General features: G+C 40.8%; 1 protein-coding gene across 1 annotated transcript in view; it reads right to left on the reverse strand.

Moving 5' to 3' along the window:
- The window catches only part of kcnq5b (potassium voltage-gated channel, KQT-like subfamily, member 5b), a 152,563-nt gene that overhangs the window by 43,134 nt on the left and 97,391 nt on the right, over positions 1 to 12,038 (reverse strand). The window lies entirely within an intron of this gene.

Consider the following 12,038-nt stretch of genomic DNA (forward strand, 5'->3'; position numbering starts at 1 on the left):
TGCCATTAATGCAAGAAAGAGCAATTCGAGAGAAAGTTAATTAGCTTCAGTCTAGTTTGAATCAAGGCCGCATTTCTGCCGCGAAATAAAATCAACGAATCAATCAATAGGACAAAACATCAAAACACAAAGTCACATAATGACTGTATTTAGCCCTTCCCCAATGAGTCCAGCTGATCCTTAACTGCCTGTAAGTGGCCCGAATTATTTCCCCATGCCTCACATTCCCGGCATCGCTAACATCACGCAAAATCTCTTCACAAACTCCGGGCCGCAAATTGTCCTTCGGATCAGGAGTAGAGCTCCGTCCAAGTGTTTCGACCTCTGAGCACCGCAAGCTTCATTTTCCTTCACATTAATATGAAATACGGCGTGGAGGAAACCGCTGTTCGCCTGAAATATGAGGTTCCAGATTTAAATTACTGACCCCTGCATGACGGCTGGAAGTGGGACATCTGTGAGTGATCAACTCTGGGCTTTACTTTACTTCGCTTTAACCAGACACTGAAGAAAGTGCTGCACTGAACTGGAAATAGTAAATCAATGCTATGTCTTCTATTAATTCACTTCTATTCTATGTTTCTGTTTAATTTTTTTAAACAAGGCAAGTTAACACATCTTTTTTTCAGTGTAAGTCAATAAATCAGTTTAATATATATATATATATATATATATATATATATATATATATATACTATAATATATAATATAATATAATATTATATATATATATATTTTTTTTTTGTCAAGTATTGAACTTGATTTCTGCTCTAAGCTTGTATTAAGTTCTGTTAATGATGCACAAAATCCAGCCAGTCAAACTAGGCCACATTCAATTTGTGTAAGTCTAGAGTTATTAGTCATGTGGGTATCACTTTACTCAATCCATTAGAGGTGCGTAGGTTCAACTAATATTCAGCTGAATATCTACTAAATGCTACAGAACTCTAAGTTAAAAGTTAATGGTCGTCTATCAAATATAACCCTACACCCTAACCTTTACCCTACCCTTGAATCAACCCTTAATCCTAAACCTAACCTAAACCTTTACATAAACCTTAAATCTAACCCTAAACCTAATGCTAAAAGCGTAAGGTTAAGAGAAAGGTTAAGGGTAGGGTTAAGGTTAAGGTCAGGGTTGGATGTAGGGTTAAATTCATTAGACAACCCTATTCAGTTCAGTTACATTTAAAGTGATACCACACTATTTTTGTTTTCAGTAAAAGAAATAATAATAGAAATACAACACTAAGAATAATATTTAACTTGTCATTAATAATAATAAATTGTAAATTCTAATAATAATTAAATAACATTACTTTATTGATGAATGTGTTTTTTTATGACAGAATTTCATGTTTTCAATGTTTTAGTCAGTTTTCTATTTCATGTAGTATTCCTATTTCTCACAGATCTATGAAATTATTAAAACAATTAGGCAATATTTGGGAATAACTGGCTTCTGGCTAAAATCTGTTTCAAAAGACCACCACTATTTCACCTTATATATTTTCTCCAAAACGTTTTAGACATTTATTTTTCTTTATTTATTTTTCATAGGGAAGTTTTGAGATAGATAATACCTAATACTTAAATATTAAAAAGAAAATATTGCATATTTACTCAGAAATCACAAAAAAACTAAAATATTGTGAGTCAAAAACATTTTTTCAGTCATTTTTTGTCGGTGGATCAATTATCCACAGAATCTCCAACAGAGGGATTCAACAACTAGGTGGGGATAGGCTACATTGTACAACATCATATGATGTGCAAGAGGATGGCCTATTGTGCAGATCTACTCATAGAAGACCTTTGTGTTTAATCGAATGAAGTGAGGCTTACTGTATTAGCCTAAAGGTTAAGTAATTGTGGTTTGAATTACATTAATCTGTAAAATGCTTGTGTAAAAAAAAAACAGCATATTTCTGAATATCCTATTGTAACTCCTAATTACGGTCAAAGGTCACATGGCAGCATGCTCTCAATGGAATCCACTCCCAATTGTAGCCAACAAAGACCTGCCTAGTTCACACAACCCTAAACAGGCCTATTTTTTTGTGATGCAGTGAAGCTGATTAGCCAGATGGCCTTCCCTATAAGGGTTCTAGAGTAGCAGGCTTTTCTTCCCTGTCCATACAGAGCTGGCCTTTAGCGTAATTGGAAAGAAAATTATGTCCAGTTTTGAGTTGGAGGTCAGGTGTTATTATGAAACACGCAGCAAAGTAACAGCAGATAAAGGTGGGTTGTAAATGAAGGACAGAAAATAAAGACAAATCTGGGATACGTTGTAATATGGTTAAGTATTCAGCAGTCAATGGGAAGTTCCTTCAGCACCCAAATGCACTCTAATAGAAGCCAACGGGAAACAGCTTCAACACCTCAGATAAAAAATGAAAGTCAATAGGCAGTTCCTTCAGCACCCAAACACATTCAGAATAGAAGTCAATGGGAAGTAGAATAGCGCAACAGATAACACCACTATCTGCCAGCTATTACACCATGTGGGGTTCGATTCCCGGTCTGACTGTGCTGCGCTACACCAATAAGAGTCTTTGGGTAAGACTCCTAACCCTACATTGTCCCACCTCTGTAATGTAAGTCGCTCTGGACAAGAGTGTCAGCTAAATGCCATGAATGTAAATGTAAGCTCATTTACAATGGAAGTCAAAGTGCAGTTTTTGCTTCATCACCCAAACACATTTATAATGGAAGCCAATGGGCAGTTAAGCATGGGGGTGGGAGTCTCATGGTTTGAGCTGCTTAACCTTTATTGGACAGTCTGTTATTACAGTATTGTACAGTATTACAGAAGTTGCTGATAATCAATAGCTACATAATAAGTCTGCTGTTCAGTGGTTAACAAGCCACACCGCTGCAAACCGCCCAAAAAATCTAGAGCCGAAAATGAAAGCCAGTGCCGGCAGAACTGAACTGCCGTCTAGAAGGTGAGCGCTTTGGAAGAGTGTTCGGCACATCCAGACGGAGTGTGTGTCTCTAGCCTACACACACTACGAGAGCACCTTTACCAGTGTCTTTGTTCTCCTGCCTCTTGTCAGCTCTATTACACCACTATTTCAGCGCAGTGCCTCAGGCTGCAAACACCTTTATCAGAGGAAAAAAATGAAAATATGGAGGCAAAAAAGGAGACGAGCATGGGAACAGGGCACCAGAGCAGCTCCATTCCTGTGTCATCCATCAGCTGTGGCTAATTACTCCATTATGGCCCACACTTCCTCTACACCCACTCACGCCCTGTCCTGGTGGGTGACACTTTAGTGGTTCATGAAGTGTCACAGCCTTTGACGCTGGAAGAACCTCTTAACCTTTAAAACGTGGCCCACATCATAAACAAATACAAGCACAGTCACATAAACACACACACACACACACACACAGTACGAGCAGTGAATTGAAGAGGCATTTTTTTACATTATCAAACTGATTTGTTGTGAGAATGCCAAGGACGAGTGACTAACACATACACTGTCTCTCTCTGTCCCTCTCCACTTCACTGTCTGCATATGTAAAGTACATATAGGCACACTATATGTCCAAATGTTTGTGGACACCCCTTCTAATGAGTGTATGCATGACTTGAAACACTGCTGACACGGAGTGTGCAAATACACACACAGCTTGACTAGTCACTGTAGAAAAGTACTGCCAACAGAATAGAACTCTCTGAAGCAGGTAAACCTGACCCTATTGGCACCATACTGCCTAATGCCATGTGTGGGCTAGTAGAGGAGTATAAAGCCCCCCAGCATTGAGCTGTGGAGCAGTGAAAGAACTGTGTTCTCTGGAATAATGGTGGTGCTCCATCCAATGCTGTTGAGATACTTGAGTTGGGGGGTTGGGGATGGTGAGGTGGGGTGGCAATCATCTAACATCCTGACCTTACTAAAGCTGTAGTCCCTGAATGCAATCAAATCCTCACTGCAATGCTTCTCCAAAATCTAGTAGAAAGCCTTTTCTCCTAGACAATAGAGACAGTTACTCCAATACAAGCAATGAAAGAGCTGGTGTCCAAATACTTTTGTCCATATAGTGTTTCCTTGTCAAAAACCTCAAAGGACCTCCAAGAAAGGTTTCCTTAAAGGGGAAACTGCAAGACCTCCCATGTTTCAAGAACATGAACTTGGGTCTTTACTATCAACACAGACGTATGGAAGTGTGACATGACAAACCCATTGTAAAGAGGATTACAACAATACAGGAACCTCAGCACCACTGTTAGTCTCAAAATGAGTAGTGGACCAGTAAAATGTATTCCAAGGTTGCAGCAAATAATATTATAAGGAGTCCCAAAAGATACCCAGGTTTTTACTGCATTGGGCAATGAGTCCACCATCAAACAATCACTAAACAAGAACCAAGAACGGTGCATTGCAGGATAGCCACTACTCTCCAAAATGTACACTGTTGCCCATGTGGAAGGAGTCAGACAGACACTTCTCAGAGTCTTCTCACACAGTAAAAACATTGTCCCAACTGGTGGTAAACATGGGGGTGGGAGTACCATGGTATTATGGTAGCCAGCTAATTCACCAAATTGTAGCTCCCCCTGTGCTCTTTTGTACTCCGGCTGCTGATGGCAAAGCGGCATGGCCCAGGATTCAAATTTGCGCCCCCTGAGCCATAGTAGCAGGGCATTAGACTGAGCTACTCAGAGCCCCCAGTTAAAGTAGTCTGAAGGTATAACTGCATAATAAGCCTGGAGGTTACGGTTTGAGCTAGTTTTCTGCATCTGGTTCAGGGCAGCTTACCAGTATTGATGAACCCTATGAATTCCATCTAATCTGCAGGTTGAACGTCAGGGTGTCTGTCTGTGAACTGAAGCTTAGTCGTAAGGGGGCCATGCAGCAAGACAACAACCCTAAGCATACCGGCCATTAAGTCTACAAAGAAATAGTTAAAGTTAAATACAATATAAAGTCCTAATCATAACAGAAATAACAGAAATCTTGTAGACCTAAAAAGAGCAGTCCTTGCAGCTTACATGTCAGACGTAGGTCACAGTAGCCAGACTTGCCTATGTTTCTGTATAGTGTGATGACCTAGCCTATTAATAGCCTAGCTGTACAGCACTGTGTGATGGTAATAGACCGTATATATATGGGGAGCGCTTCCACTGCCTATGTGTCATCAGCTCAAATGCTGTTAAGTATAGAGGCAGACAGAGTAATCAAGTGAGGAGAAATTGCTGCTATTTTCTCTTCATACACCGAAGCTCATCAGGGAGTCAGGCTGTGTGCTGTGTTCCAGCATTAGGCAGTGGCACATCCAATTCCACGTATTCCACAGCAGCAGCTATGTGTACAGCTACAGGTGACCTGTCCGTGGTCCTGAACCCAAAATAAGAATTCTACATGAATTCATTATGTTGCTGCTCACTGAGAATGCAGCATGCCTATTAAAGCATCCTAAAAAAACACTGGTGAATCAGTACAGTGGTCAGGCATTATTTTGACCAAAAGCTTTATGTCTGCTGGATTGATTCATCAAGACAACCACAGATCAGAGAACCACACTCATCTGACAGACTGATCAGACAAGATGCACTGCAAACATGTACATTCTTAAATGTAGTTTACATATCTAGTATAATTAGGCAGATGTTGTCAGAATCCTATAAATCGTATTTCTAGACTTGTTTAACTTGCTTTTGGACCAAAGGTCTACATGGCTAATCATAAGTAATGCAAAAATACTTTTAATAACTGCTCATCATGAAATGATTATCATTTGTCAATAAAATAGCCATTTGTCTAGTTAAACTAACATAAAAAAAATGGCAGTATCAAGGGTAGAGTAGAATGTCTACAGAATATCTGCACTCTAGAATGTCTATATTTTACAGTAGAGTATCTATATTGTACAGTAGAATGTCCACATAATTTCTGCATTTATAATGTCTATATTTTACAGTAAAATGTCTACAGAATATCTGCACTCTAGAATGTCTATATTTTACTGTAGAATATCTATATATTTACAATAGTATTCCACAGAATTTCTGCATTTTAGAATGTCTATATTTTACAGTAGAATTTCCATATTTCACAGTACAATGTATATAAAATGTCTGCATTCTGGAATGTTAACAGTTTACACTAGAATATCTATATTTTACAGTAAAATGTCTGTATTTTATAGTAGAATGTGTATAGAATGTCTGTATTCTATAATGTCTATATTTCACATTAGAATGTCTGTATTTTACAGTAGAATGTCTATAGCATATCAGCATTCTATAATGTCTATATTTCACATTAGAATGTCTGTATTTTACAGTAGAATGTCTATAGAATATCTGCATTCTAGAATGTCTGTATTTTATAGTAGAATGTATACTGAATGTCTGCATTCTAGAATGTCTATATTTTACAGTAGAATGTCAGGAACTGAAGCTTAACTGTAAGTGGGTCATGCAGCAGGACAATGACTCCAAGCACACAAGAAAGTTCACAAAGAACTGGTAATGGCAAATACCTTAATCCAATAGAAATATTGTGGAAGGACCTATAAAGAGCAGTTTGAGCAAGGAAGCTCTCCAACATCACTGAGATGAAACACTTTTTAAATATACTATACATTTTTGCCAGTTTTCCATTGTTTCCGTTGCTTAAAACCATAAAAAAAAATATTTATTGAATTTATCAAATAGAAGAACTGGCCATGAACTGTGTCTGGGTTTTCTATGAAAACCAGATATCGGACATTATGGTAGGACTTTGGCCCTTTCTGTGTATTTCTGGTTCTATAAAGGTGGTTTACTCTACTGTGCTATGCTGTATATCCAAGCATAAAGCAATGCTAAGCTGAGGGAGTCGTGACGCAGCACTGACCAGAGGCTTGTAGGCAGAGTACATGTCATCTTTTAGCAATCCTCAACACCTCTGTGCACACAAGAGTGCAGGCCTAAACTCTAAACTCTGAGCAGCCATATATGAGCCTAAGGTCACTGTGCCTAAAACGTCAGCAGAGGGGTAACTCTCTGTTAAATGGGCACAGTCCTGACTTTTTACAATTTTACTTTATTAAAAATCTATTTATTAGGGTTAAGATGTTAGCAAAGTCATTAAAAGCGATTCTTGGGAACAACTGTTCTAGATAAACTTAGAGTCAGAACTGTTCAGTGGCGGTGAATAGAAACAGATGTCTTAACCATTTAAGGCCTTGTGATATATTGTATTCTGAAAGTTTTACCATATGATGTATATTTTAAAAGCCAATACAGTACAGTTCGGTACATGTAAGGTCACATATGACCTATAAAACATGCTTAGTGTCACGTTTGTGTGGCATGCAGGGATGAGGAGGACATAAGTGCAGGGTAATGTTTTTTAATACAGACAGCCAAGCATAAAACAAAAGCAGAAAATAACCAAAGAGAGATACTAGAACAAAAGATCTGAAACAAACTGGAGACCAAACATGAAAGCAGTGAGACCCACAAAAAAACATGCACTTACAAACACAATAACCAACAAGAACCACAGGAAATAAAGGTACTACATATACACCAGAACAAACAGGGAACAGCTGAAAAGAGTTTAAAAAAAGGGCAGGGCTACAATGGAGAACACATAGGGAGACAAATGACAAGGTGGGACAAAGTTGGCGACTAGGGAGGAGTGAAAGACAAAACACAAACAAACCTACTCCAAGAAGGTTCTGAGGACAGATGAATCCAAAAGCGTTATGTTTAGCGAAACATAAGAACCTCATCCCAACTGTTAAGCATGGTGGTGGCAGTATCAAAGTTTGAGGCTGCTTTGCTGCATCAGGTCCAAGATAATGTGCCATTATTGGTGGATCTATGAATTCTGGATTCTACAGTACAATGTCAGGAATGTCAGTATGCGGGTCATGCAGCAGGACAATGACTCTAGGCCCACACGTAAGTCCACAAATTACTGGTAATGGCATAGCCAAAGACCTTAACTTAAAAATGCTGTGGAAGGACCTGAAAAGAGTAGTTTGATTAAGATGTTTCACACCAAACCAGTCTGATAGACTTTCTTTACATCTTCAAACTACTCTTTTCAGGTCCTTCCACAGCATTTTTAAGGTAAGGCCTACTTCTAGAGTTGGAATTCTTTACATTGGGGATAAATTTAACTAGATTTCTGAACCTTTAAGTTCCTCTTATGGCTCATTGTCTGATGCATTGAATTATGACAGTTTTGACATACAAATTTGAAGCATACTTTTAAAAGCACAATCTAGACATTGAGGTACATGTAATGCAAACTAGCATCCAACTTTTTTCAAGATTACATATGAACAATTCAGAAGATACACGTAGGTTTACAAGTTTTGGATAGTAAATAGAAAGGATATATTTGCTGTGTTGCAGACAGTACAACCAAAAGAGAGAGAGTGAGTAAAGCACACCGGGATGCCAGCGGTTATTAAAACAAGAGCTACAACTGTTTGCAAATAAAACTCTCTCGGTTATCCTCACTGTTCAACATGAGGATTCATTTCCAAGCAACTACTTCAGCAAATAGAGCCAAGACCATTACACCATAATAAATCCATCAAAGGACCCAATGACACCTCGTAGTTATCCCCCCTCTACACCCAAACACAGTCATTCTTAATGTCTAACCCAGGAGTCGGCTGCCGGAATGACAGGAAGAGCCTTTTTGTCCCCTTTCAGATCAGATTATATTTCCGAGTTCCAGGATTCCAGCAGCTATGCGCAAGTCTCCTTGGCCAAAGAACGCTGCAGCTCCTTGCTCAACCTCTAGATGGAACCATGTGCTGGATCCACTCCGTCAGTCTAGCTTTTTATTTATTTTTAACGTGAGCAGATTAAAGACTTTTAACACCACTGGTCAGATACCCTTCTCCAGCTCAGTACAGTGAGTATCAGAACACAGCAGAGCTACCCACAGCGCTGTTCTTTATAGACATTACAGAAACCCTACAGAACATGATGTGTTACCATTGGTCGATTGGTCCATCTCTATTATTCTGATTGTTTGATATCAAAACAATGGAAAATAGCCAGGGGCCAGGCTCAGCTAAAACTTACAAGTATATTGTATATTATAAGTAAAATTATGATAATAATGGCAGACGTCTAAAGACTGGACCATTACAGGTCGTAATTGGTAAGTGGTGGGTGATCTTCACTTTGGCCACCTGTGTTGGAACGGCCATGCCCCCTGACTCTGTTGCCATACCAACAGATTTGCAGGCATGTAATTGGTGCTTTGCTCAGTGGCAGATGCCCACTGTGCTGTGGGTGATTTTTTTTCCTGCTGGGGAAGGCAATTCCCTCACCTTCCCCTTCCAGAACTGGAGTGTGAACCTCAAAATGTTCGGCCCCAAATATCACCCTTCTTCACTTTGATACTATATCAATTACACTGCATGAACTATTGACTTTTACACCACATACTAATAAGAAGTAACGGCCCTAAAAGTGGTTCTTTGAGGGATGCCATCAAAGGTTCTTCACAGGAATATGAAGATTCTCTTCTACAGCAACAAAGCTTTTGAAAGCTTTGATATGAAAGCAAATGAACTGAGAGAAAAACAAGTCGGGCCTAATTTCAGCCCTGAAGCTCCACCACCTGTGTTCCAACATCTGTCAAGTTAGGACGTACAACTTCGCACCCTCTGTCTCCCCGTCTCCTCCCATCTTCAGTTTTTTCGCACCTCGTGGTGGGGCTTTTGCTTCATGCACCTATCTAGAAGCCGCTACGACCTCCAGCCCAAAACGTCCTCTGTGTTCGCCTTAAGAATTGAGCTGTGGAGAAGTGGAACTGTGTTCTCTGGAATGATGGTGGTGGTTTACCCAGTACTTTTGGGATAGGTTGGGAAGATGGGGGTGAGGTCGGGTGGTAATCCAACATGCCACATCCTGACTTCTCTAACGTTGCTCTTGTCCCTGAATGCAATCAAATCCTCACAGCAATGCTCCTCCAAAATCTAGTGGAAAGCCTTCTTCCCTGGACAGTAGAGACAGTTACTCCAACAAAAGCAGGATCAACTCTTTTTAATGGCCTTGATATCAGAAGAAACAATGAATGAGCAGGTGTCCCAATACTTTAGTCCATAGAAATGTAAGCCTTTTAAATTGAGTACAGGCCACAAATTGTTCATAGCAGTTGCAGAAAGGGGGGAGGGTTCCTTTAAAAGCCCAAAACAAGTGCAGACCTACTGTACACGCTGGAGTCCAGGCGGTGCACGTGTGCCTCAGGGTTCTGGCAAAGCCCCCAGACAGCACTGACAGTAGTCCTCAGTGTGTGCGTGTGTGTATGTATGTGACTGTGCGGCTGCCAGAAACACTGCCACTGCTAACTTTCCGTTCTGCCACAGGCACTCTGAAGTGCTCTGCCAAGAGACATCTGGGCTTTCTGTGCCCACTGAGTTGTGAGGTGATGTGATTCTGTGATGACTTTCACTGGACTGAATTCAAATAAGAGGAAAAGCATGTCGGGCTAGTCTCGGGTGCTAATTCCACCTGGCTAACAGGCTGGACTCCCACCTGATTTGACGAACGCCAGGCTGCAAATGGAAGAGAAAGATGAATATGAGAGGGGGGGGTGGTAGATCAGCCTTAACATTAAGACTACCTGTCTAATATTGTGTAGACCCCCCCTCGCCCCATCAAAACAACTCTTACCCACCAAGCACAGCTTTCACAAGGCCTCTGGAGGCTTCCTGTGACATCTGGCACCAGTATTTCTGAGGTGGGACCTCTATGAGCCTCATGCGAACTCATGTCAAGACCTGCCTGTTGTTTTGGGGATGCTCTGACCCTGTCGTCAAGCATTTCTCTTACTACCAATGTTTGTGGACACCCCTTCTAATGAATGCACTCAGCTACTTGCACCCATTGCTGACACAGATGTGCAAATACACACACACACACACTCACACAGCTTCTATAGTCCTTATAGAGAAGTACTGCCAATAGAATAGGACTCTCTGGAGCAGATAAACATACCTATTAGCACCATGCTGCCTAATGCCAGGTGTGGGCTAAAGGGGTATAAAGCCCCCCAGCGTTGAGCTGTGGAACAGTAGAAGAACTGTGTTCTCTGGAATGATGGATGAAGGTGCTTCATCCAATACTTTTGGGATGAGTTGGGGAGTTGAGAATGATGATCATCCAACATCCTGACCTCACTAACGCCTCTCCTGTCACTGAATGCAATCAAATCCTCACAGCAATGCTCCTCCAAAATCAAGTAGAAAGCTTTTCTTCTCTGGACAGTAGAGACAGTTACTCCAACAAAAGCAGAGGAAACTCTTTAACACCCTTGGTTTCAGAAGACGCGATGACCAAGCGGGTGTCCCAATACTTTTGTCCATGCTGCATGAGTATGTCAAGTGGCAGGAGACAGCTTCTCGAATGGCAAAGATACAGAATTCTAGTTTGATTCAGACTTGACTGTAAAGTATTGCCATGCATGTCAAGTATGAGCACCTACCATTACCAGAGAAACACACACACACACACACACACACACACATACACACACAGACACCCACACAGAGCAGCAGAAGCACTAAGTGAGTGGTGTGGTAGATAATTATCTCTGTGTGTGCCACACTGTGTGGAGAGGGCTCGACCCAATTAAATAGTCACAGCCCGTTTAGCACCATGCCAACCCAGGATACACTCGCCCCCGGCCAGCGCTGAGCAAGCGGGTTGTGCATGTATGTGTGTGTGTGTGTTGTTCAAAAATAGTGCAGATGTGCTGATTCAGGTGTGTTTCGCTACAAAAGAAGTATAAAGTAAAAAGTATAAAGTATACAGCCCAATGGCCGGACTGACGAACTGATGAACTACCCAGTGATCCTATACGCCATATGCTAAGTCAAACGAACAGGAAGTGGTTGGCACCAATTAGCACAGTGTTGCAGCATTAGCTCCACTGTCGAGCTTGTTTCTTTAACTGACCCGAGAAAGTGACTGGCCTTGGCCTCGAAATCCTAAAAGAGGCCAGGACCAGAGTCAGGTACAGAAATGCTGCCATTGCTATTGTCAACTATAAAAATAAGAACAG

Source organism: Salminus brasiliensis, chromosome 15 (genome assembly GCF_030463535.1).
Source record: "Salminus brasiliensis chromosome 15, fSalBra1.hap2, whole genome shotgun sequence".
NCBI classification, from domain to species: Eukaryota; Metazoa; Chordata; class Actinopteri; order Characiformes; family Bryconidae; genus Salminus; species Salminus brasiliensis.